Here is a 15,901-nt window from a genome sequence, read left to right on the forward strand (position 1 = left end):
GCAGGGCCCACTCGAAGTTAGTGGTCGAGAGCTGTGAGGATTACACGAGCTAACATATAATACATGAAAAGCACTTAGAATCTGGCACATAGAGAATATTATATAAGTTTTAGCTACTATTATTTAAAATTAAGAATAGAAAGAAACATAACCATACCATTAACAATCTTATGATAAGAAGAAATCTACTCATGTTTGCTATTCTCTTGTATTTGATCTATTAGAATAACCATGTAACTCCAATTTGAATGTGCAACTGAGTAATTGATTAAAACGTATGATTACGGGTTGAACTCCTGCTAAAGACTGAAACGCCTAATTGAGTTTTAGGCTCACCATATTTATAGTTTAATTTTCTAGATTGATAAAAATTATTTTGTGCTTAGGGAGGTTTTGTTTGTTAAGTGAACAAATTGAAATACTTAAAAAGAAATCAAATATATTTAAATTTATCAGTGCAGTTTTACAATAGTGAAGGTGTTTAATTAACTGAGTTCATAAATGGGACCGAACATTATTGGAGTAAAATAAAAATTAAAATTAGTCTTAAAATGTATTAGGCTTCTAAATAGAATAATAAGACTTGTAAACTGAATATAAAGGCCTGAAGAAGAACCAGCATTTTTAAATTTGTAATTTTAATAAACTGACTCCATTTTTAAAACCCAAAATAAACCTTCTTAATAGCCTTCTCTGCAGACAAAAATCTCTGCACCAACGACCAACAACAAATTCCTGGCACAACTGCTTCTTGTGGGAGAAGCAACCAGAGCACAAGACAAACTGCCCTGCTCGGGAGGGTCCTGTTGGGGGCTGAGCCAAGAGGGGCACAGTGTGACCAGGAAAGGGAATGGAGGAGGGAGGACTGGAAGGAGAAAGGCAGTCACCCAGCTGTTGAGCATGAAGGGCTGAGTTTTCAAGGCACCTGGAAGGTCTGTGAGTCCGACAAGTTCAGAGGGAAAGTACAGACTATGTAAGGTCCTGGTTTAGGAGAATCAGGGGTCTCTAGGCAGAAAGCTTACTACTGAGACCGTAACTGAATGCAAGCCTGACTGCCGGCCACTGCCGAAGCCAATACTCGAGAGGCAAGTGCTGATGTAAAGGAAAGTGTTTTATTCACATGCCAGCCATGTGGAAGATGGGGGGCTCACGTCTCAAAGCCCATCTCCCTGGGAAGGTGGAAAACTCCCATCTCAAAGCCCATCTGCCCCTCTCAGTGGAGGCCTAGGTTTTTATAAGGAGGGAGAGGGGAACAGAACAAAGAGATCAACTGAGGGGAATGAAAAGGTCTCTACGTGCAGACAAGCACAGTCTATTCCGATAAGGACAGTGATGGTCTGGCGTGCATCATCCTGGTTTAGTCATCCTGGCTTCTCGTCATCTCGGCTTTATGTCATCCTGGCTCCACAGCTGAAGGTCAGCAAATCTCCTGGAGGTAGGATGCCTTGAAGGTCAGAGTCTGTATCTTTTGAAGTTAGTTCCTAGAATTTTTATACAAACATGCTGTTAGTCAGAGCCAGTATTTAACAGAAACAATGTCAAAATAATGGTGGTATGGGTTACAGTTCCCTACTGTTACAAAACCATCCCTGCGTCTCTGTCCTGGCAAAAGGGTATGGAATCCAGGGGGCACCCGGGAAGCGGGTCCTAAGAGGGGTGCTGCTGTGGCCGGAGACACTTTCTGAGGCTTTTCTGCAGCTGGAAGGAGACATCTCAGGACTGCCCTTCTCCCTTGACCTCACTCCTGGGTCACCCAATAACCTTCCGGATTTTGTTTTGTTCTGTTATTTTTCAACTGTTTATTTAGTGTTTACTGTGTCCCAGGCACTGTAACCAGCTCTATACACAATCATCTTGTTAAACCTTCATAACAACTCTGGGGGGTGGGGGACTCTGCCCAAGGTCACTGGCTTGTTAACTTAGACCCAGAACCCAGACGCTTAACCACCATGCTATGCTGCCTTTCTTGACCAAGTTTGCTTCCCAGGGACCTTGATATCAGGCTTAATGCTGGCAGATCTAAAACTCAGTTTCCTCAGATATTACATGAAAATGACACATCCTCCATATTGGGCAGTTTACATTAATTACCAGGGAAAACAGGTACAGAGGAAAAAGAAAATAGTCCTGGTTTTCTCTAGGAAGACTCTGTCCCCCAAACTCAAGGATAGTGCAGAAGAGGAAAAGGATAGACCAACCTCACTTACTCATATTGATGCAAAACTTCCGAATAAAATTGTGACAGAATGAGAAATGGGATTTTTTTTGTGCAACTGAGTTTCTACCCTTTAAAAAATATAACAAAGAGATCTGATAGTGTATTGGGAGATGACTATAACAAGATCAAGTGGCATTTTTTATAAAAATGTTAAGCTAGTTCAATATTAATGAATCTATTAATATAATTTATTCTAGAAATAGACTACAAATAATAGTTTAAAATAAAAATATACCACAACCAAGTGGTATTCTTCATAGGAATGAAAAAATAGATTAATACTATAAAATGTATTAATATAATTTATCTTATTAATAAGTAGAAAAAGAATATTATTAAAAGATAATAAAAATGCATTTGATGAGTTTCATATCTGTTACAAAATTTTTTTAATCTTAGTAAAGTAGAAATAAGATACTTTCTTATGATTATTTTTTTTAAATGTCTGAAACCTACTTTAAGCATTATGCTTCAAAATGAAACTCTAGAGATAGTCCCATCAGATAAATAACAACAAATGATCCCTGCCACAACTCATAATTAACATAGTTCTGAAAGCTCTCTTTAATTATTGAAACACTTAAAAAGAGGTATAAATACTAAAAAAAAAAAAAAAAAAGAAGAAGCAAAATAATCTTTATTTAAAGTTAATATGATTATATATCTGGAGATCCTCCCAAAATTTATTAAAAGTATTAAGTGAGACCAGGGACACAGCCAATTACAAAATAATATACAAAAATCAATAACATTCCCATCGAACAATAAAAAGCAGAAAATGCAGTGGGGAAGGGTTTTTATTCATAATGTCAATAAAGACAAAAAATAACTAGAAATAAACTTACGGAAAGTGTGCACATTGACAGACATGGAAGAAGACTTGGAGATACATATCTTGTCTTGAATAGAAACATTCAATGCTCAAGATCCACCTATTCTCCCCAAATTAATTTTAAAATTTACATATTCCAACTCAAAATCCCCAGAGGCCTTATCTTAAAACTTAACAAAGCAATTCTAAAGTTAATTTGAAAAAGAAAGCTGTAAGACTGTTCAGGAAAATCTGAAACAGTAACCATGAGAATGGACTTTCCCATCCATTCACATATTACAAAGTTTTAGAAATACGTTGTTAAAATATGGTACCAGCACAGATGTTTCAAAATGTACCTGGGGTTTTGTTTTAATCAGGCAGCGTCAGGTGACAGGCACGAAGATGAATGCTTTTGAAAGAAGACTTTATTATTTGTGGTTCCCAAGAAAAGGGGGTATGCCATCCCATGAGGGGTCACATGGGGTAACACCAGGGTCAGTCAGGAGGCAGGAGTGAGGGAAAACACCGGGCCTGGGCCTTTGCTGTGGTTTTCACGGGAAGGAATGTGCAAGGCAGAGTAAGCAGCCAAACAGGTTTAGGAGTGGTGGCTCAGGGCTACAGGCGTTGTCTGGTACCTGGCCCTGGGGCGATTTAGGGCAAGGGGAAGAGTGGCGTGCTCTGTGAGAGTTAGATTTTTTTTAAAAAAATTGTGGCTATGGGATTTGGGTTCGTTGCTTTGCATATGAAAGGTGTGATCATAGGGAAATTGTTTACTAATTCTAGGAATTAACTAGCCTTGCGAGAGGCAGCCTCTCTAAGATTAGTAAGGCCCCACGATATCAACGCCTCATAAAATATAGAAACAATTTTTAATGATTAATACAACAGAGTAGACAAATTTTCGATGAAACAGAATAGAAAGATAAAACAGAAGTGTCTAAAAGAATTTGATATATGATGTAGATTGTTTTCCAAATCAATGAGAAATTGTTAGATTAGTCTATAAATAGTTCTGGAACAACTTCCTAATCATTTAAGAAAAAGTTAAGTTAGAATCATATCTCACGAAATACATGGGAGATGGCTTAAAAATCTAAATGAAATGATAATGTGCTAGAAACATATACAGGTGAATTTTTTTTATAACCTTGGGGTAGAGGGAAATGTTGCCCGCTAAAATGCAGGATAAGTATGCCCCATGTAATATTTGGGACATACTTATGCTTAAAAAGTACTTCTTGTTATCTGAAATTCAAATTTAACTGGGCATCTTATATTTTGATTTGCTAAATCTTGCAACCCTGGGGAAAGGAGATATTTCTAAAAAAAACAAATAACCAATCAACTGCACTGATGATTTGATACATGAAAATAAAAATGAGAAGGCATTTTTCCTATTAGATAGGTGAAGATTAAAAATTGGCCAGATCACCCTGACTGGTGTAGCTCAGTTGGCTGGGCATCGTCCTGCAAAGCGAAAGTTCGCTGGTTCAGTTCCCAGTCAGGGTACATGCCTGGGCTGCAAGTTCAGTCTCAGTTGGGGAGTGGAGGAGTTGGGCACCACCACTTTGGAGCTTTGATTCAAAAGAAAAAAGAAGTCTGAGAGCTTTGAAAATCTGCTGGTGATAGAAGCTGAAGGAGGTTTCAGAGAAACCCTGTGTCTTCAAAGCCCCACCGCTTTTCTGTATTTACTGGATAGTTAACCCTTCATTTCTCCCTGGGCTCCCTCACAGTACATGATATGGCAGTGCTGGCAGGGACATTGGCCTTCTCAGGATGGGACGTGACCGTGGACAGGGCTCTCCAAAGACCATTCCAGTGGGTCCCAGTTGGAAGAGAGCTTATTGCTGCATGAGGACAGTAGTTTACTAATTAGTTTGGGGAGCCTTGTACCAGCAAACTGGCTCCAAAAACAAATTTTTTTTTTAATTTAAAAAACCATCCTGATTTGTAGCATTTGCTGATTTCCATGGTATAAATACTCCCACTGTGGCCAATTTCAAGTTACCACAGTATAACAGCCAACTCACAGAATCCTTAAATGTTTAACAACCAGCTCTTGGGAGCCTGCACATGCCAACTCTTGCACACCACTCCTGGGAGCCCTCCTTCAAAGACTCTCAGAAATAACTGGTCGGCGGGGGGCTCTGAGGAAAGACTAAAGATTTGTCATCACATGAATGGAGGGTTAAGTCATTTTAAGTTGCATATGTAAAGGTAACCAGACAATTAAACGCTATTTCATAGTAGCAAGCTGATGAGGTTAGGTACTTGGGCTTTATTTGCATTAAAATTTTTTAATATGTGTTCTCATAAAATAAATAACCATGCAAATCCATTCATTCAACAGGTATTTATTGAGAACCACCTCTGTGCCGGGGACTGTCTGAGACACGAGGTCTGAATAGAGTGAATAAAGTATAGTCTTTGTCCTCATGGAGTTTACACTCTAGTGCCTATGAAATAATACAGGTAGTTATAATTATTATGAAGAAGAGTAAAGCAGAGAAGAGGATAAAGACTGGGAGGATTTTACTTTAGAAGAGGGGTTCAGGGACACCCTTGCTGATAAACGAACATTTGAGTAGAGATGGGGATGAAGTGAGGGAGGGGGCCAGGCTCAATCTAAGGGGAGCGCTCCAGGCAGAAGCAAGAACACATGGAAAGGCCCCAAGATGGAGACAAACTGGGTGTGAATAAGAACAGCAGGATTCCCGTGTGGCTGGAGCTCAGTGAACAGGAGAGAGCATGGTGTGAAATGAAGTCCCAGAGGGAGAAACCACACCATGCACACTATGCAGAGAGTTTGTGTTTTACTCTATATGTGATGGAAAACATCAGAGGGTTCTGAGCAAGGAAATAACAATATCCCCTTTGCACTATAAAAGGATATTGGGTCAACATCATGTGGGTGGTAAGAGAGGAAGCACAGAGACCAATTATAAGGCTATTGCTACAGTTTGAGTGAGAGATGATGGTGTTCTGAGCTAAGGTAGTAGAAGTGGAGGAAGTAAGAAGTGGTTAGAGTGAAACAGAGTTTACAAGATTTAACAAAACTGAATATGAGATGAAGGAAAAAGTAGATGAATCAGATAATCTCAGTATTTTTGTGCGTCCAACCCAAATTCTTGGGATCGCTACAGAAGGGCAGGTTTGGGGTGGAAAGAACTAAGAGTTCACTGAAATATAACTTTATATTGCCTTCATTCTTGAAGGATATTCATGCTGGACGTAGAATTGTGAATTGACTTTTTTTGGCATATTACACAGCTAAAAAGAAAAACAAGTATAAAAGTGACATTTTCAGACCAAAAAAAACACCAAAACTGGAGCAGTTTGCTACTAACAGATCCCATAACCTAAAGACATTCTAAATCTTTTATAATAGGCAGACAAAAAATAATCCCAAGTAGAAGGTCTAAATGCATATTGTCTGTAAATAATACTAATATTTTGAGGTTTAAAAAAATAATTATTCCAGTTAAAAAGCAAAGATTGCCAGAATGAATAATAAAAATCCAACTATAAGCAATCCATCAAAAGCATAAATATACCAAAAAAGATTGAAAGTAGAAAGGTAGAAAAGGCATGTTATGAAAATACTAAACAAAGGGAATATTGACATAGCTAAATTACTGATAGTTACAGAATAAAATAGACTTTAAAGCCAAAAGAATTATAATGGGGGAAGGTCATTTCATAATAATAAAAATTCTACTAGGAAGATATAAGTCTAAATTCATGTGTACCTAATAACATGCTTTTTAAAAGGTATAAATAAAGCAAACAAAAAAGAAAGAAAGAAAGAAAGAAAGAAAGAAAGAACAACAAGGAGAAACAAACTATCCAAAATCATAGCAGGAGATTTTAACATATTTCTTTCAGTAATTGCTAGAACAAGTAGACCAAAACAGTAAGAACATAAAAGCTTTAAATGATTAACAAGCTTCACCTAGTAGACACAGGGAACATTAACAGAAATCAACCATATCCTAGGCCATTAAGCAGATCAGAACAAATTTCAAAGTATAGGAATCATACAGAATATGTTTTTAGGCCACAGCACATTTATGTTATCAGTTAATAAGAAAAAGTTAACCACAAAATCCCTATATATTTTGAAATCAAGAATTATACTTCTGGCCCGGGCTGGTGTGGCTCAGTGGATTGGATGCTGGACTGTGAGCTGAAGGGCTGCCAGTTCAATTCCTGGTCAGGGCACATGCCTGGGTTACGGGCCCGATGCCCAGTTTGGAGTGTACAAGAGATAACAGATGGATATATCTCTTGCACATTGCTGTTTCTCTTCCTCTCTTTCTCCCTCCCTTCCCCCTCTCTAAAAGTAAATAAATAAAATCTTAAAAAAGAAAAAGAATTATACTTCTAAATAATCCATGTTATTCACTGACTACATAAAACCATGATGATAATGTTTTCTGGGGGTTAGAAAGAAACATAAGATAAAGTTAAAATAGACAGCAACAATAGTAAAAAAGTTGGAGACTGGTTAATGGAGTTTTAAGGTCAATGCAACGTTCAGGGGAAAAAGACATTGATTAATTTTAGACTTTGATAAATCAGGTTGCAAGTTGAAATTACTACGGTAACTACTACAAGAATAGAAACGGAAAGTACTTTCTGTAAACTGATGGAGGGGGAGAAAGGACAAGATAAAATAACAAGCCTCTCTCATAATTGATAAAAGAAGCACACAAAATTCTAAGTAAGAATATATAGGATATGAACATGTGTGCACTTTCATATGGATAGCAAAAATGTGTCTGGGGACTGGAAAGGATGGTGGCTTGGTGTGGGAAGACTTAGTTCACCAGTGAAATCTGACCCCAGAAGTAAGGGTACCAGGATGTAACAGACACGGTTGGTTCCCCACCCCATCCCCAGGCCCCTCAGAACACACCACTTCAGTCTGTTGCAGTCAGCTTCCATCTTCCAGTTTCTGCATCTCATTCCCTGCAGGCTTTTGCTAAAGCTACGAAAGATCTCTCTGCCCTGAGAGGGACTGATGGGGTAGGTGTAAGCATAGCCCAGCTCCCTCGCCCCTGGGGTGAGATCACACCGACACATTCAACAGTTTCCCGTGGACGTCAGCTCCAGAGTAGTGGCCTGCATGATCACACGCCCTTCATCAGCAGCCTTCCCTTCTCTGTATCACATCCCCGCGCCCCTGCTCGTGGTCCCGCACTACCTGACCAACTGGTGCACTCGTAACATCTATGTCCTACAGGGTTGGCCTTAGCAGGAAGCAGGTCTTGTGTTAACAGTGGCAGTTGCCCAAGTGGTTACGGTACAAAAACCTCCTCTTCATGGCTGCTGCTCCTGGGTGTGTACTCTCAAGGAAGCCACAGACTTCTCTGTTTGACAGGGAGGCACATGCTTGCGGTTGCCCTGGCCAGTCACTAGGTCTCACCTGGAAAGAAAGCTTGGAGGACCCACTGCTCTTCTCTCAAGAACGAGATAGGATTTTTATGTGGATTAAATTATATAATTCTTGTAAAATTCTTAGCATAGTATCTGGTACATAGGAAATAATCAATAGATGATACCATTATTATTAATTTGCCACACGCTTGCTTATAATAACAAAAAGTGGAACCAACCTAAACGTCTATCAATGGGAAAATGTTAAATAAAGATGTCACATCACATATACAGTGGGATTCTGTGCAGCCATGAGGATCTATATAGTGGTCCCTCAGTATCTGCGGGGAATTAGTTCCGGGCTGCCCCATGGATATAAAAATCCATGGATGCTAAAGTCCCCTATATAAAAGGGGAGACTACTGGTATATAACCTATGCACATCCTCTTATGTGCTTTAAATCATCTCTCGGTTATTTATAGAGATGATTACAATGTAAGTGCTATGTAAGTAAATAGTTATTGTACTATGTTGTTCAGGAAATAATGATAAGAAAAACAAGTCTGTACATGTTCATTACAGAGGCAACCACTGTAGCCCTAACTATATTACATGCCAGCAACAACATAATTTTTTTTTAATTTTTCAACCCTTGTGTGGTTGAATCCACAGAAACCATGGACACAGAGGGCTGACTGTACTTGTTATTGTATAAAATTTTTCATGTGTTTATCATTTAGTAGAGAAAAGCAGATTTTATATCAGTATATATATATATATCAGTATATATACTATAATCTGATTTTATACAAGCTTATAATCTATTCAAATGCCAATTTGTATTAATGTACATAGATGTATGTGTAATTATATGTATAAATGCTTAGAAAAATGTTTGGAATGAGATACAACAAACCATTAACAGTGATTAGTACATGAGTACATGTGTAGATTTTTTTAATGCTTATCTGTTTTTTAATTTTTAAAATGTTCATGTGTTATGTGTGTTATGAAAGTAATAATAAATAAAAAGATTAAAATTTTTGGTCCATATCAAGAGGGAGCTCCAAGTGAGGTGAAAAAGGAGTGAAAATGAAGCTTTATCCAGCTTTTCTTTATTGTGATGAAATATACATGACATAAATATACCATTTTAACCATCTTTAAATGCACAGGTCAATGGCTTTAGGTATATTCACATTGTTCTGCAGCCACCGCCACCACCCATCTCTGAATGGAAACTCTGTACCCATTAAATAATAACTCCACATTCCTCCCTTCCCCCAGCCACTGCAATCACCATTTTATTACGTCCCTATGAATTTGACCACTGTAGGCACCACATGTAAGTAGAGTCACACATTATTTGTTCTTTCGTGTCTGGCTTATTTCACTTAGCACAATGTCTTCAATGTTCATCCATGTTGAAGCGTGTCAGAATATTTTCTCTTTTTGACGCTGAACAATATTCCATTCTATGTACCTACCACATTTTGTTTACCCATTCATCTGTTGATGGGCATTTGGGTTGTTTCTGCCTTTGGCTGTTGTCAATGGTGCTACTGTGGACATTGGGTGCTTTATCCATTTTTTTAATGGAAGATCTCCACACATCATTTGGTATCTGGCCTCTCTCCAATTGCTGATTATGTTGAGATTCAGCTAACAGTTTTTAAGCAGCTACCAAGCCCCAGGAACTAGGCTAAGTGCTTTTAATTTACAGTTTTATGTAAATCCTCAAAACAACCCTGTAAGTGAAGTGAGCACCATTATCACCATTTTACAGATGGGAATACTCAGGCTCAAACAGGTCAAGTAACATGTCCAAGGTCACTCATCTGAGAGGCTGGATGGGCTAGGTGATTCTGTAATTACAGATGACTCCAGCCCTGGCTGGCATGGCTCAGTGGACTGAGAACAAAAGAGTCACTGGTTCAATTCTCAATCTAGGGCACATGCCTGGGTTGCAGGCCAGGTCCCCTGTAAGGGGCACGTGCGAAGCAATCACAACGGACGTTTCTCCCCGTCTCTTCCTCCCCCCCTTCCCCTCTCTAAAAATAAAGAAATAAAATCTTTTTTAAAAAATGACTCCAAAATCTCAGAGACAATTTTTTTCTCTAAAATATATATATTTCTCCCTCTTGTTTATGTCAACGTAGGTCAGCTTGTCTCTACTCCATATTATCTTCGTTCCAGGCCGATAGAATGGCCCCTCTCAGGGACATGGCTGTACTCTCAGTGGAGAAAAAAGAAAAACATGGCAGACCACAAGCTCACTCTTAACGCACCTGCTTAGAGTGGCATGTCCATTTACACCCACGTTTCATCGACCAAATCAAGTCCTATGGACACTCCTGTTCTGCAGGGCAGAGATATATAACCCTGTCCTGGGACAGACAGTGAATAGTTTGAACGGAACTGTTATCCACTGCAATCCCCCCTCTGGGGGAGCTCCTGGACCTGGGAGCAGGGCTGCAAAGCTATCGGGGAAGCCAACGGGAGTTCCGCGACACTCCTGTATCACAGAGGGTCCACTTTACGAAAATAGAAATCAAAGCCTGTGAGAGCCCCAGAAGTGCTCTATCTCCAGAAAACTGACCCACATTAACCTAACTCAGAGAAGACTGCAGACAAACAAGAGGTCAAGATGTTTGTTTACAGTGAGCATTAGAAAGGCCACAGGGATCAGACACGTGGGTCCTCTGGGAACACAATGTCTCTCCTGGATAGAGGCCTCCTGAGGAGCCCTGCTGTAACCAGGAGGCCACTTGGTGACTCTGCAGACCCAGCAGCAGCAGGTGGATCTTGAGGTCTGGGCCCTCTCTAATTTCCTGAAATGCTGCCATCTTTTTGCTGCCAGGTAGAAAAAACAAGCCAGTGTGTGGGTGGCATTGTGCTGGCAAAAATCCCCTCAGGAGCCTCCTTGGAGCCCTATGAGTAAAGACTACTCAGCCCATTTTTCGTAGGGAAAACAGGAGGGATAGACATGCACACACATACACATATATACACACCCACATATTACATGTACATTATGTATAAATTGCATACATAATTATATCTGTATATATAAGTTGTATTTACATAAGGAATTTGCCTGCCTGTTTTATATGTGTATTACATATGACATATGTTATACATGATATATATATAATATGAACTTATTATGTATGTATTATATATGTGTATATATATAAAATACATGCAGCAAAGATCAGGAAGAGGTCAAGAGGTTTATTCTGGTGATACGATTATGGATATTTAGATATTTTAAAAATGAATTTCCAATCTGCATTGAGCATATATCAGTCTATAATTAGAAAACATTTATTAAAAATTAAAACAATCTAAAAACATTAGTGGGCTGAAGAGTTGCAACAGATATGGGAGTTAACCTGGATTTTCTACCCAAACCCCTGTGCAGGAGTTTGCTGTGAGTCCGCTGTCCGCCCAGACAGCAAGGCGTTGCACCTACAGTGGAGAACAAGATGCAGATGCATCCTCACAGAACTCAAATGTGGACAAGAAAGACAATGAATGAGCAGTTTCCATAAGGTGGTTGGAGACCCAAGAATCTGAAAGTGGTTAAGAGCTTGTCCCAAAATTGCCCAGTCACTAAGTGGTACTTCCCACAGCATTTAAGAACAATGGCTTTAGACCTGAATTCAAAATCCTGCTTCCATCCCCGGAGCTGTGGGACTCACCTCCCACAGGAAAATCACTACCCTCTCAGCCTTGGTCTCGCTCTCTGCAAAATGGGTCATTATACGGTTAAGTGAGCTAACTGTAAATCCTGAGCTCAGGTGTCCGGCACACAGTGAGTGAGTCACTGAGATCTAAGAAGGCATTTGGGCTCCCAAATCCAAGGGTGTTCCTGTTCCCAGGCTTTTGCACGGCCTCTAACTCAGGACCAGGCGCTCTTCCTCAGTCACAGTGGTGCTCCCTGCAGTTGTGATAGGGACCTGTGTCTCTTTAAAGATAGTGAATGACAGGAAACTTATCTCTAGAGAGAGAACTGGAAAGGAGGGGTGAGGAGACTGCATATCCTTTTGAACTGTCTGAAAAAAAATCCCTTCCTTATTCATGAATTCTTTGCGGGTTTAAAAATATGGGACTGCAATTATTTTAATAATTGGAATTAATGAACTATTCAGGTACTCCTTCACTGTAAAGCTCTTTCCTCTGCAGAGCACGGTTTTCCTCACAGTTGAGTCTGAGGACTGCCTTTATTAGGATTCCGCGCTCTCCCCACCGCCAGCTCCAATGAATCAGAATCTCTGGGACGGTGGAGGAAGGGGGAGCCTGCTAAGCCTTCCTTTAATTAGCTCCCCTGGTAATTCTTCAAGACACCAGACTTTAAGAACCACCTTTATGAATCCGTTAGCATATGAAGTACTTAGAAGCGTTACCTTCCCTTTCAGTTTGCCTTCACCCAGATTATATTACAGCTCATTGTCCGAAACTGTCACTATTTACTGTGCAAACTAAAATTATTCACTCTGTCATCCCATTGTCCTATGAACACCAGTGGTCAAAGGCTGCCTCAGCAGGTTAAATAAGTGTAATGGAATACTAAATACATATAAAAGAAGAGTGAGCAGGCTCTTCTCACTGAACTGTCAGCCAAGCTCTAGGATAACGTAAAGTGAAAAAAATGAAAATGTACCACAGTGTGTTTAGCCTGCTAGCACTTGTATAAAAAGTGTTACACACACACTATATATATACGCGTACAATATGTACTGGTATACGCAAATCATCTCTGGAAGAACAGAAAGGGAACTGGGGATAAGGAAGCATGTGGTAGCCTCTGGGAAGAGGAACTCAGTGACTGGGGACATGGGTAAGACCAAGACTTTTCACAGTAGTGTACACCCACCCTAGCTCTTGAATATTGAACCATCGGAATGCATGTCTTTTTCAGAATTAAATTAAACTCAAATGTAAAAGCACGCTGCCTGGGTAACGCTGTCTTTAAGCTGTTCTGAATGCACGAGCCTCATTCTCAGCTCATCCCTGCGGCTCCCTGTTTCAGGCTGTTTTCATCTAAGGCTGTCCTTCCACGCAGTCAACAACTGACCTTGTCCATCCACACACACATATTTTGATAAGACTGTTAAGCCAGACAACTCTGCCGGCACTTAACATTCCAGTCCAGAGGCAGCAAGCGCACACTTGCAAGAGATCCCATGATTCTAGACTCTGGCAAGAAGCAAGAGGTCAGCGTGCTTATGTAAGCCAACACTGCTTCTCAAATGCGACGTGCTCAGGAAGGGGAGGTGTGCCCTCAGCCTGCCACAGCCGCATGATTTGCACAGGAACGGAGAGGGGTACCTCAGAGGGGTCAAAGGGACCAAGGTTTAGGGGTGGAGACCGAGTCCCAGTCCTGCTGAGGGAACTTGAGCAGTCCTAAATTCATTGGCTTAAGCAAAAAAGAAAATATATTATTAAGAATAAAGGAAAGGTAACATATGACCCAGCCTTTCTATGCCTAGGTATTTATTTACCCATGAGAAAAAGAAATACTATGTCCACACAAAGACTTGCACATGGATGTTCACAACAGCTTTATTTGTAATAATCCCAAACTGAAAACCACCCAAATGCCCAGTGATAAGTGAATAGATAAACAAATTGTGGCAGATCCATCCACTGGAATACTACTGAGCGATAAAAAAGAATGAACTATTGATATTTGCCAACAACACGGATGAATCTAAAAATAATTATGCCAAGTGAAAAAAAGCCAGACAAAAAGAATACATGCTGCATGATTCCATTTATATAAATCTCTAGAAAATGTAGGCTAATCTGTAGTGACAGAAAGCAGATTAGTGGCTGCTCGAAGAGGGAAGGATTACAAAGGAACAGGAGGAAACTTGAGGGGCGAGGGAGATCTTTGTTACCTCTATAATGGCGATGGTTTCACAGGTATACACAAATGTCAAAACTTGCCAAATTACACACTTTAAATATGTGTAGTTTATTGTATATGTATCTCAACAGAGCTGTTTTTTTGCAAAAGAATCATGGGGTATCTCAAGAAACAGGTTATGCTTTGGGATTGGAGAAAACTTTCTGTGTCTGGATTGTGGTGGCAGTTACACAACTGTATACTTTTGTTAAAGCTCATTAAATTGTATACTTAAAATTGGTGATCTTTGTTGCATGTCATACACCTCAATGAAATTCATCTTCAATGAACAGGACATATACATGGGCACGAACACACACACACACACACACACACACATGCATGCACACACAGAACAGGTTAGCAACTGGCCCCCAGGAACACCTGGTGCTCACCTGCCACTGCTGCAAAGATGCTCTCTCTTCACCTTTCTCTCTGTCTCAGGTACTTCATATGTTTACCTCATTCTACTTTCTAACTTTCCCATTGATTTATTCCTTTCCAGTTCTCATTCAGCTGCCAATACTTTCTGACCTCTAAGTCCCATGTGTTAAAACAACAGAACTGGTCAGAATGGTGGCATAGATAAACATGGCTCACCTCCTTGCACAACCACATCAATATTACAACTAAAATATAGAACAACCAGCACCCAGAACCATCAGAAATAAAGATGGATGACAGTCCAACAACTATGGAATTAAAGAAACCACACCCATCCAGACTGGTAAGAGGGCCAGAGACGTGGAACAGGCTGGTCCCACATCCACATATGGTGGATAGAAGTGCAGGAGGGATATCTCAGGAACAAGGAGTCCCAGCCCTACACCAGGCCCCCCAGTCCAGGGTTCCAGTGCCAGGAAGAGAAGTCCCTGTAACTTCTGGCTGCAAAAATCAGTGGGGATTGAGTCGGTGGAAGAAATTTCTGGAGTCCCAAGCAATTCCCCTCAAAGAACCTTTACTCAGACTCACTCCCTCTGAGCTCCAGCACCAGGGTAGCAGCTTGAAAGGCACCAGTGAGGTGGAGGAACAGAAGTGTCTGGCATCAAGGTGGGAGCTGGGGGATAACTTTCTCCCAGACAGAAAGGCAGACAGAGACCATTGTCCCTTTTCTGAGCCCTCCCCTCACAGAGCCACAGAGCCAGCAGGCAGGTGTCATATCTGAGGTTCTGTCAACCTGGCTAACACTGTTTGCCCCTCTCTGGAGATCCCCTGAGACTGTATCCCACCTAACTTACGGGCTGACCCAAACAGTTAACTGTGACTTTTTCATATGAATGGCTGGTCTTGGCTCATTCTCCACAACTTCCTAAATCCTACCAAATAAGCAACAGCTGGCCTCAGAGAGCCCCCAGTCCCCATACCTCTTGCTACAGTGGCCCCAGGCCTGACACTAGGGACAGGCAGCCTAGACTCACAGCTTGGCTTCACCTGGGAATCTCCAAGCTTAGCACAAGTAGCGGTCATCTGCAGATTGCTTGGTAGCTCATGCAGGGTGGCTCCAGGCAGAACACAAAAGCTACTGTTTAGAATCAAAGGGCAGACAAAGAGCTTCCCAGACAAGAACAGACTAAA

Source organism: Pteronotus mesoamericanus, unplaced genomic scaffold (genome assembly GCF_021234165.1).
Source record: "Pteronotus mesoamericanus isolate MK-2021 breed Mesoamerican mustached bat unplaced genomic scaffold, CSHL_Meso_final contig_221, whole genome shotgun sequence".
NCBI lineage: Eukaryota > Metazoa > Chordata > Mammalia > Chiroptera > Mormoopidae > Pteronotus > Pteronotus mesoamericanus.